This window comes from Procambarus clarkii, chromosome 37 (assembly GCF_040958095.1).
Source record: "Procambarus clarkii isolate CNS0578487 chromosome 37, FALCON_Pclarkii_2.0, whole genome shotgun sequence".
NCBI classification, from domain to species: domain Eukaryota; kingdom Metazoa; phylum Arthropoda; class Malacostraca; order Decapoda; family Cambaridae; genus Procambarus; species Procambarus clarkii.
Genome location: NC_091186.1, coordinates 32,991,175 through 33,000,787, shown reverse-complemented (window position 1 = coordinate 33,000,787; position 9,613 = coordinate 32,991,175). Strand labels below are relative to the sequence as shown.

The 9,613-nt window shown below is 36.8% G+C and overlaps 1 long non-coding RNA gene across 1 annotated transcript; it reads right to left on the bottom strand.

Annotated features, from left to right (window-relative positions):
* Positions 1-4,594: 4,594 nt before the first annotated feature.
* Positions 4,595-8,853, bottom strand: LOC138371969 (uncharacterized). The gene is made up of 3 exons (XR_011230596.1): positions 8,698-8,853; positions 7,898-8,004; positions 4,595-5,155 (listed from the first exon to the last, which is right to left on the bottom strand). It is a non-coding gene; the product is annotated as an uncharacterized lncRNA (long non-coding RNA).
* Positions 8,854-9,613: the final 760 nt, after the last annotated feature.

Below are 9,613 nucleotides of genomic sequence, written 5' to 3'. Positions count from 1 at the left end.
TAGCGCATGAGCTGGAACTTATCTTTGTTAAACACCATATTATTTTCTGTAGCCCATAGAAAGACCTGATCTACATCTGACTGGAGGTTCGCCGTGTCCTCTATGTTGCCTACTCTCATGAAGATCCTAGTGTCATCTGCAAAGGATGATACAGTGCTATAGGTTGTGTTCTTGTCTATGTCCGAAATGAGGATGAGAAAAAGTACTGGAGCAAGCACAGTACCCTGGGGGACTGATCTCTTCACGGTTGATGGGCTGGATTTTATTTTGTTGACTATTACACATTGAGTTCTGTTGGTCAGGAAATTGTAGATCCATCTGCCTATTTTTCCGGTAATTCCTTTTGAACGCATTTTATGTGCAATAACACCATGGTCACATTTATCAAAAGCTTTTGCGAAATCTGTGTAAATTACATCCGCGTTATGTTTGTTTTCCATAGCATCTAATGCCATATCATAGTGGTCCAGCAACTGCGACAGGCAAGAGCGCCCTGTTCTGAAACCATGTTGTCCGGGGTTATGGAGTTGCTGTGATTCCATGTATTTTGTGATTTTACTTCTTAGCACTCTCTCAAAATTTTTATGATGTGCGATGTTAGTGCTATCGGTCTGTAATTTTTTGCCTTTGCCTTATTTCCTCCTTTATGAAGTGGTACTATCTCTGCTGTTTTTAGTATATCAGGAATAACGCCAGTATCTAGGCTTTGTCTCCACAGAATGTGGAGGGCCTGCGATAGTGGTTTTTTACAGTTCTTTATGAATATGGAGTTCCAAGAATCCGGGCCTGGTGCAGAGTGCATAGGCATACTGTTTATGGCTTCTTCAAAATCCAGTGGGGATAGGGTGACGTCTGATATATGATTTGATGTTGGTATCGTATCCATGAAAAATTCATTTGGTTTATCAATCTTTAGTGTGTTTAATGGCTCGCTGAAAACAAAGTCGTACTGCGTCCTCAGTAGCTCCTCATTTCTTTGTTTCATCGGTGAAAGTTCCATCTCCCTTTCGCAGGGGCCCGATACTAGATGTGGTTTTTGATCTTGATTTTGCATAGGAGAAAAAATATTTCGGATTTCTTTCTATTTCACTGATGGCCTTTTGCTCTCTTTGCCTCTCCTGGGTTTTGTATGATTCTTGTAGCTTCCGTTCAATTGTTTCTATTTCTCTACCTAACCTTCTTCGCCGTTCTTGAGATAGAGTGCGACTCTCAAGTTGTTCCGCGAATTCGTTTTCTTCGCCTATATAGGGAACGACGTTCCCGTTCCAATCTGCATCTCTTCCTCTTTTTTCTTAGAGGTATGCGGTTTGAACATATTTTTAGTGCTACTGAGCTTATTTTTTCCAGGCACTGGTTCAGGTTTGCATTTTCTAGCTGTTCTTCCCAGTTTATTTCTGTGAAGTCCTGGTTTATTTGCTCCCAGTTTATCTGTTTATTATTGAAGTTGAATTTGCTGAAATCTCCTCCACCGGGAATCTGGACTGGTTTTGAAGGTCTACTCCCCATGGTTGTCATAACTTCAATTAAGTTGTGATCTGAGTAACAGGTATTTGTAATCATTATGTTCCTGATCAATTCATCATTATTAGTGAAAATGAGGTCCAGCGTGTTCTCCTTCCTAGTTGGTTCTACTATTTGCTGGTTTAAGGCAAACCTGTCGCACATCCGTAGCAGGTAATGTGGCATGTTCATTTAGGCTACTTCCTGGTATTCTTTCTGATATTACTGTATTAGCCAGGTGCTTCCATTTCAGATGCCGTAGGTTGAAGTCCCCAAGCAGGATGATGTTCGGAGCTGGATTTGTGAGGTTTTCCGAGCAGTGTTCTATTTTCATTAGTTGGTCTTTAAACTGCTGAGGGTTTGCCTCCGGTGACTTATATACAAGGACAATAACTACATTTAAAATCTCTATTTTGATTATCAGCACTTCCACCATATCATTTGAGATGTTTAGCAGCTCAGTACAGATGAGTGTGTCTTTGATGTAGAGGCTGACCCCACCCTGAAGCCGGTGTTTCCTATCACATCTGAAAAGATTGTACTCTGAGATCCATATTTCACCATCATGGTAGTCCTTTGTGTGGGTTTCTGTTAGGGCTGCAAACACTGCATTTGCCTCATGAAGGAGACCATCTATAAATTGAACTTTGTTGGTTTTGCGTGTTTTTATACCCTGGATGTTGGCAAATATAAATGATGTTATCGTGTTAGTGGAAGTGCTGGAAGCCTTACTTGGTGTTAATATCTGAGGCTCTGGTAAGGAGGCCACTGTGTTTGCGTCCAGGATGTGTCGTTTTGGAAGTGATTCGTCCAGGTCAAATTGAGCTAAAGAAATGACTTTATATTATTTGAGGCGCTTGTCAACCCGTCTCTGTTCGTATCTTCCTTGCCAGACGTAAGACAAATCTTGTTTCTCACAGAGCAGTTAAAGACTGAGCTTGTGGTTGATTATTAATTAATAAAATAGGCATCAACTATGTTTAAAAATGATTAGAAAGTATTGTAAAGTAGATCTGAGTAAACTTGGATATAAGGCTGCTGTACGATTAGCTGAGTAGTCGGCCGGCAGCGAGTCAGCTGGAGAAAGCTGAGACTTCAGGCTGGCTTCCTTCTCTGGCTGGCGTCGTGGTGTCAACATCTCTACTGGGTTTCTCTGCATCCCTCTCCCCTTCCTCCTACTTCTCTCTCTTACCTTATCCTGTGTCTAGTTTACCAAGATAAGTAAAGTGCTGTATTCTCATTTTCTGGTATAAGTGTTAGTAATGTGTTTAGGGTATCACTAGTGTTTATATTGCTAAGTTACTCTAAGGGGTCCCAGTGGAACCACGTGGGCTCCAGTAGTACCAATAAGCTACCTATAGAGTTAGCTAGTGTCCCTTGCCTAGTAGACTTTACCCTAGCTTGTCCCAAGTGTAAACCTTGTATCCTGTCTATGTGGACCAAGGTAGTTAACGTAAGATAGTGTGGTAAAGTAATTATTGTTTTTGTTGTGAATGTATATGGGGGGGGGGGGGTTGTTAAGAAGGTTTAATGAATAAGTTAGTTTTAAAGGAGTATCCATTCTTCCTGTGTAGGAGATCAGTGAAAAGGCTGACCTTTTCTGGAAGCTACTTAGTTATTACTGTTTTATATTTTTATTGGGGCTGGGCCTATATGATCTCCATTACTTATGATACATCTTAATTCTAACTGCTGACCCTACTCCATAATAATACTAGATCCCCTATAGCAGCCAACATTTATAACAAGTGGTTGGCCTGTCCAGGATGAATGTTGTAATTGTAAAAAATTAGATTTTTGAGTGCCAAAACTAAAAATTCTTGTTTTCTGCAGAACGGTTGTGTGTTAGCCTAGGGCCCAGCTCATCTAGCAAAGGATATATCTTGCACTGACTGGACACCCAGCTGGATCCCTTCACGATTGAGGTAAGTGTGGCCTTGTGTTAGGGGCCGTGCAAATTTTTGTTTTTTCCAATTTTTATTTTTTAATTTTTTCTTTTGCTAGGAGCTAAAGTTATTAGTGATGGCATCTAAAATGCAGGAACTGGCAAAGGATCCTTCAGTGGTAGAGATTAACCCTTAAAGTGCGCATCACATCATATGACGTGTTGGAGTACTACACAAGATTTAAACGGCCCGCGGATACATGGGGTGCCCCACACCTTCATCAGGGCTCTTGTAAACAGACACCATTTTAAAAAAAAAATCGTGGGCCAAACTCCCGGGTGTTATTGGCCTCAGTATTGAGTGAGCAACCAAGCCTGACGCACGCAGCATGAGCTACGGCACTGCTGTTCAGCTTGTGACCACAGCATCGCCTAAAAATGCCAAAATATACTTGTTCATGCTATTATGTAGCGATGATATTATTACAAAAGACCCCTGACTGATATAACTGACCAGGGTTCTGATAATAGCAGGATTGTGGTGATAGCGCTCTGTAGAGAGCCAGAGAGAGAGAGAGAGCGAGAGAGCAAGAGAGAGAGAGAGAGAGAGAGAGAGAGAGAGAGAGAGAGAGAGAGAGAGAGAGAGAGAGAGAGAGAGAGAGAGAGAGAGCCAGAGAGAAAGAGAGAGCCAGAGAGAGAGAGAGAGCCAGAGCCAGAGAGAGAGAGAGAGAGCCAGAGCCAGAGAGAGAGAGAGCCAGAGCCAGAGAGAGCCAGAGAGAGAGAGCCACAGAGAGAGAGCCAGAGAGAGAGCCAGAGCCAGAGAGAGAGAGAGCCAGAGAGAGAGAGCCAGAGAGAGAGCCAGAGCCAGAGAGAGAGAGAGCCAGAGCCAGAGAGAGCCAGAGAGAGAGAGAGAGAGAGAGAGAGAGAGAGAGAGAGAGAGAGAGAGAGAGAGAGAGAGAGAGAGAGAGAGAGAGAGAGAGAGAGAGAGAGAGAGAGACAGAGAGAGAGAGCCAGAGAGAGAGAGAGAGCCAGAGAGAGAGAGAGAGCCAGAGAGAGAGAGCAAGAGAGCCAGAGAGAGAGAGCAAGAGAGCCAGAGAGAGAGAGCGAGAGAGAGAGAGAGAGAGAGAGCGAGAGAGAGAGCCAGAGAGAGAGAGAGCAAGAGAGCCAGAGAGAGAGCGAGAGAAAGAAAGAGAAAGAAAGAGAGAGAGAGAGAGAGAGAGAGAGAGAGAGAGAGAGAGAGAGAGAGAGAGAGAGAGAGAGAGAGAGAGAGAGAGAGAGAGAGAGAGAGAGAGAGAGACAGACAGACAGAGACAGAAAGACACACACACAACAAAAGAGGAGACAGAACAAAATTAAGGCAAGGAGAGAGAAGACAGAACAGAAACAACAGAGAGAGGAGAGAAATGAGAAATCATTCAAGAGAAGGGGAAGAGAAACACAAGATAAGAAAAAGATACAAGAAAAATATACAAGATAAAAATGACATAAATGAATACCACAAATATAAAAAGTAAAGGAAGAGAGAAGCTAGAAGAGACAGGAAACGAGAGGTGTTAGAAGAGAGGAGAAAAGGAGAGATTAAAAGACAAGAAAAACAGGAGAGAAACGTAAAAGAAATAAAAAAAGGGACATTTGTGAGGAGAGAAAATAAAGAGACCAGAGAAGACCATATATCAAGAGTGTGAGGATAAAGACTTATATATTTTCTTAGTAGACATCCTCTGGCTCTTGTTGCCCCTCTTGTATACGAATTGTACTTGCAAGTTTTCCCTGAAAAGATATTAACAAAATTAATATTTAATTATTTATTTATATAAATTACACACACACAAACTTTATATATATATATATATATATATATATATATATATATATATATATATATATATATATATATATATATATATATATATATATATATATATAATTTCGTAAACCTCTCCCTGTAAACATTCATGTTTCTACATGTTAAACAAGCTACGAGGATGAGGGAAGGGGATGTTCCCTCCATGCTGGATATTATATTTACCAGGAAAGAGAAAGATATATTTATCATTCAGTACCTCCCTCCTTTGGTACCTCCCTTTTCCTCCTTTCAGTACCTCCCTCCTTTTACCCAAGTGACATGGTCACTTGGGTAAAAGTGACCATGTCTTTTTGGGAATAAAGTATGCAATGCATTATAATCTGGAAGAAAATGAGCTTGAAGCAGTTGAAAAACCTGACTTGTGGAGAGGTCATTATGGGGAACTCGGATATTTCCTTAAGGAATTTGAGAAACACTTGCTGTTAGGACATGAAGTAAATGAGATGTATGTCAAGTTTTGTGAAATATATGATAATGGCACAACAAAATTTATACTAAAGCAGAGATGCAGAACTAGGAAAAGGGGAAAAATTGCCCAAACATACAAGCAATACAAAGATACGAGAAACAACAATAGCAGTAAGGAGAGGGGCAGAAAGACTATGACTTTCGGTCATATTCAACAACACAAATATACATACACACACACACATTATTGGAAAAAATTGGAATTGGAATATTGGAAAAAATAATTAAAACTAAATGGGTAGAACACCTGGAGAGAAATGATATAATTTCAGACAGACAGTGTGGTTTTCGATTTGGAAGATCCTGTGTATCGAATTTACTCAGTTTCTATGATCGAGCAACAGATATATTACAGGAAAGAGATGGTTGGGTTGACTGCATCTATCTGGACCTAAAAAAGGCATTCGACAGAGTTCCACATAGAGAGGTTGTTCTGGAAACTGGAAAATATTGGAGGGGTGACAGGTAAGCTTCTAACATGGATGAAAAATTTTCTGACTGATAGAAAAATGAGGGCAGTAATCAGAGGCAATGTATCAGACTGGAGAAATGTCACAAGTGGAGTACCACAGGGTTCAGTTCTTGCACCAGTGATGTTTATTGTCTACATAAATGATCTACCAGTTGGTATACAGAATTACATGAACATGTTTGCTGATGATGCTAAGATAATAGGAAGGATAAGAAATTTAGATGATTGTCATGCCCTTCAAGAAAACCTGGATAAAATAAGTATATGGAGCACCACTTGGCAAATGGAATTTAATGTTAATAAATGCCATGTTATGGAATGTGGAACAGGAGAACATAGACCCCACACAACCTATACATTATGTGAGAAATCTTTAAAAAATTCTGATAAAGAAAGAGATCTAGGGGTGGTTCTAGATAGAAAACTATCACCTGAGGACCACATAAAGAATATTGTGCGAGGAGCCTATGCTACGCTTTCTAACTTTAGAATTGCGTTTAAATACATGGATGGTGATATACTAAAGAAATTGTTCATGACTTTTGTTACGCCAAAGCTAGAATATGCAGCTGTTGTGTGGTGCCCAACAACAGAAGTTGGCCCATATCTTAAGAAGCACATCAACAAACTGGAAAAGGTGCAAAACATGCTACTAAGTGGCTCCCAGAACTGAAGTGCAAGAGCTACGAGGAGAGGTTAGAGGCATTAAATATGCCAAAACTAAAAGACAGAAGAAAGAGGTGATATGATCACTACATACAAAATAGTAACATGAATTGATAAAATCGACAGGGAAGATTTCCTGAGACCTGGAACTTCAAGAACAGGAGGTCATAGATTGAAACTAGCTTAACACAGATGCTAAAGAAATATAAGAAAATTCACTTTCGCAAATAGAGTGGTAGACGGTTGGAACAAGTTAGGTGAGAAGGTGGTGGAGGCCAAGACTGTCAGTAGTTTCAAAGCGTTATATGACAAAGAGTGCTGGGAAGACGGTCTCATCCTGTAACTACACTTAGGTAATTACACACACACTATATATATATATATATATATATATATATATATATATATATATATATATATATATATATATATATATATATATATATACATATATATATATATATATATATATATATATATATATATATATATATATATATATATATATATATATATTTATATATGTCGTACCTAGTAGCCAGAACGCACTTTTCAGCCTACTATGCAAGGCCCGATTTGCCTAATAAGCCAAGTTTTCATGAATTAATATATTTTCTCTATTTTTTTTCTTATGAAATGATAAAGCTGTCCATTTCATTATGTATGAGGTCAATTTTTTTTTTATTGGAGTTAAAATTAATATAGATATATGACCGAACCTAACCAACCCTACCTAACCTATCTTTATAGGTTAGGTTAGGTAGCTGAAAATGTTAGGTTAGGTAGTCGAAAAAACATTAATTCATGAAAACTTGGCTTATTAGGCAAATCGGGCCTTGCATAGTAGGCTGAGATGTGCGTTCTGGCTACTAGGTACGACACATTATATATATATTTATATATATATTTATTTATTTATATATATATATATATATATATATATATATATATATATATATATATATATATATATATATATATATATATATATATATATATATCGGACAATTAGTAAAAAAAAAAAAAAAAATTATTTTACCTTGTACCTAGATCCACCAGGCCTGTTTGGTGCATGTTTCAGTACTTCAGAAATCTGGAAGGTCACATCCTCCTCCTCAACTTGTGGTTGTGTGTTGATAGATGATTCTGTAAAATTAAGTTATTTATATAATAATTCAGTATAACAATAATATTCTGTAAAATTAAAAGTAATTTATACATCAATCAGATAAAACTCTCCAGAGATGGTGATACACAACATATAAAGGACAAGTTTCAGAACAAAATATGCATTTAGGAATAAGGTTTTGTACATGTAGGTAGCACATGAGAAAATAAGTGGAAGGTGATCAAGTTTATATTAACATGTTAATGGCTTTGTTAAGGCTTTGCAAGAATGAAAAAAATATTAATAATATAATATCACCTACCAATTAATTGTACATAATTTATAAGTCAATTATTTGCATTATTATTATTCAATACTAATGATATAAAAATGCATTTTGTAATCTACTATTTATGCAAGTATTAAGCACAGGATCATGAAATAAACTGCAAAATACTGTAATGTATAAACCAATTAAGTTTACATTTTCCTATAGCTAAGTCAGTCAGTTCTATTAGCAGCAGAGAACAATTATGCCCAACCTCTATTAAATGAAACAATCTTAAGAGCAAGTGATAGAAATATAATCATTTATGCTTGGGAAAATATTATGGAATGGTTCCAAATATGAAAAATATTAAGTTTTTTGGTTGAAATTTTTTAACTTAAAATTTAAATTTTTAAGTGAATTTTAAACTTTAAAAAAATTATTTAATTTTTTGGTTACTTACTTAAAATAACATTATATAGTTCTTGTTTTTGTAGAAATGCCAATTTCTTCTTTTGCCCTTCCAGACTGTATAGTGACCACAGGCCGTTTGTTCATATCTTCATTATTCTTCGAACCGTGGTTGCACAATCAGACCCACGTACACTGGTTAAAAGCATCACCTAAAAGCAATAACAAGAATGTAGTACACTGACGAATTTTGAATATATATATATATATATATATATATATATATATATATATATATATATATATATATATATATATATATATATATATATATATATATATATATATATATATATGCTATGTTGTATGCTACAACTTGGCTGATAATAAAGCCATTCACAACTGCAGGCCTAATAAAAAAAGGAGGTGGCATAGCAATATCTTACAAAGATACCTTCATCTGCAAGTGTCATTAGTAATAGAGACGACTATTGTGAATATACCTTTGCCAAGTTCTCCAGTAAATCCCTTAAATCCTCCTTGACTATAAGTGCCATCTATAGATTTCCCAATACCAACATAGCTTCATTCTCAGATAACGTAAGGAATCTTATCATAAATAACAATCTCAACAAAAATCAAACCAACTTAGTGGTTTGTAATGGTGAACAAAACATGCAGATACTTATATATAACCTGTGAATAGAGTGTAATAACAGCAAAACTATTTGTTTATTGTTTTATGACCATAATAATTGAATCACTAATATGATTCACTAATATATAATCCTAATAATAATCACTAATATATAATCCATTGAGCATGCTGCATCTCTTTCAGTCTCTGCAATTTGAACAAGAGGGTTTTTAATTGATCGAACCATATTCTTAAAGTAAAGTAAATGAGATGTATTCCATATTTTGCAAAATATACGATGAAGGCACACAAACATTCATACCAAAACTGA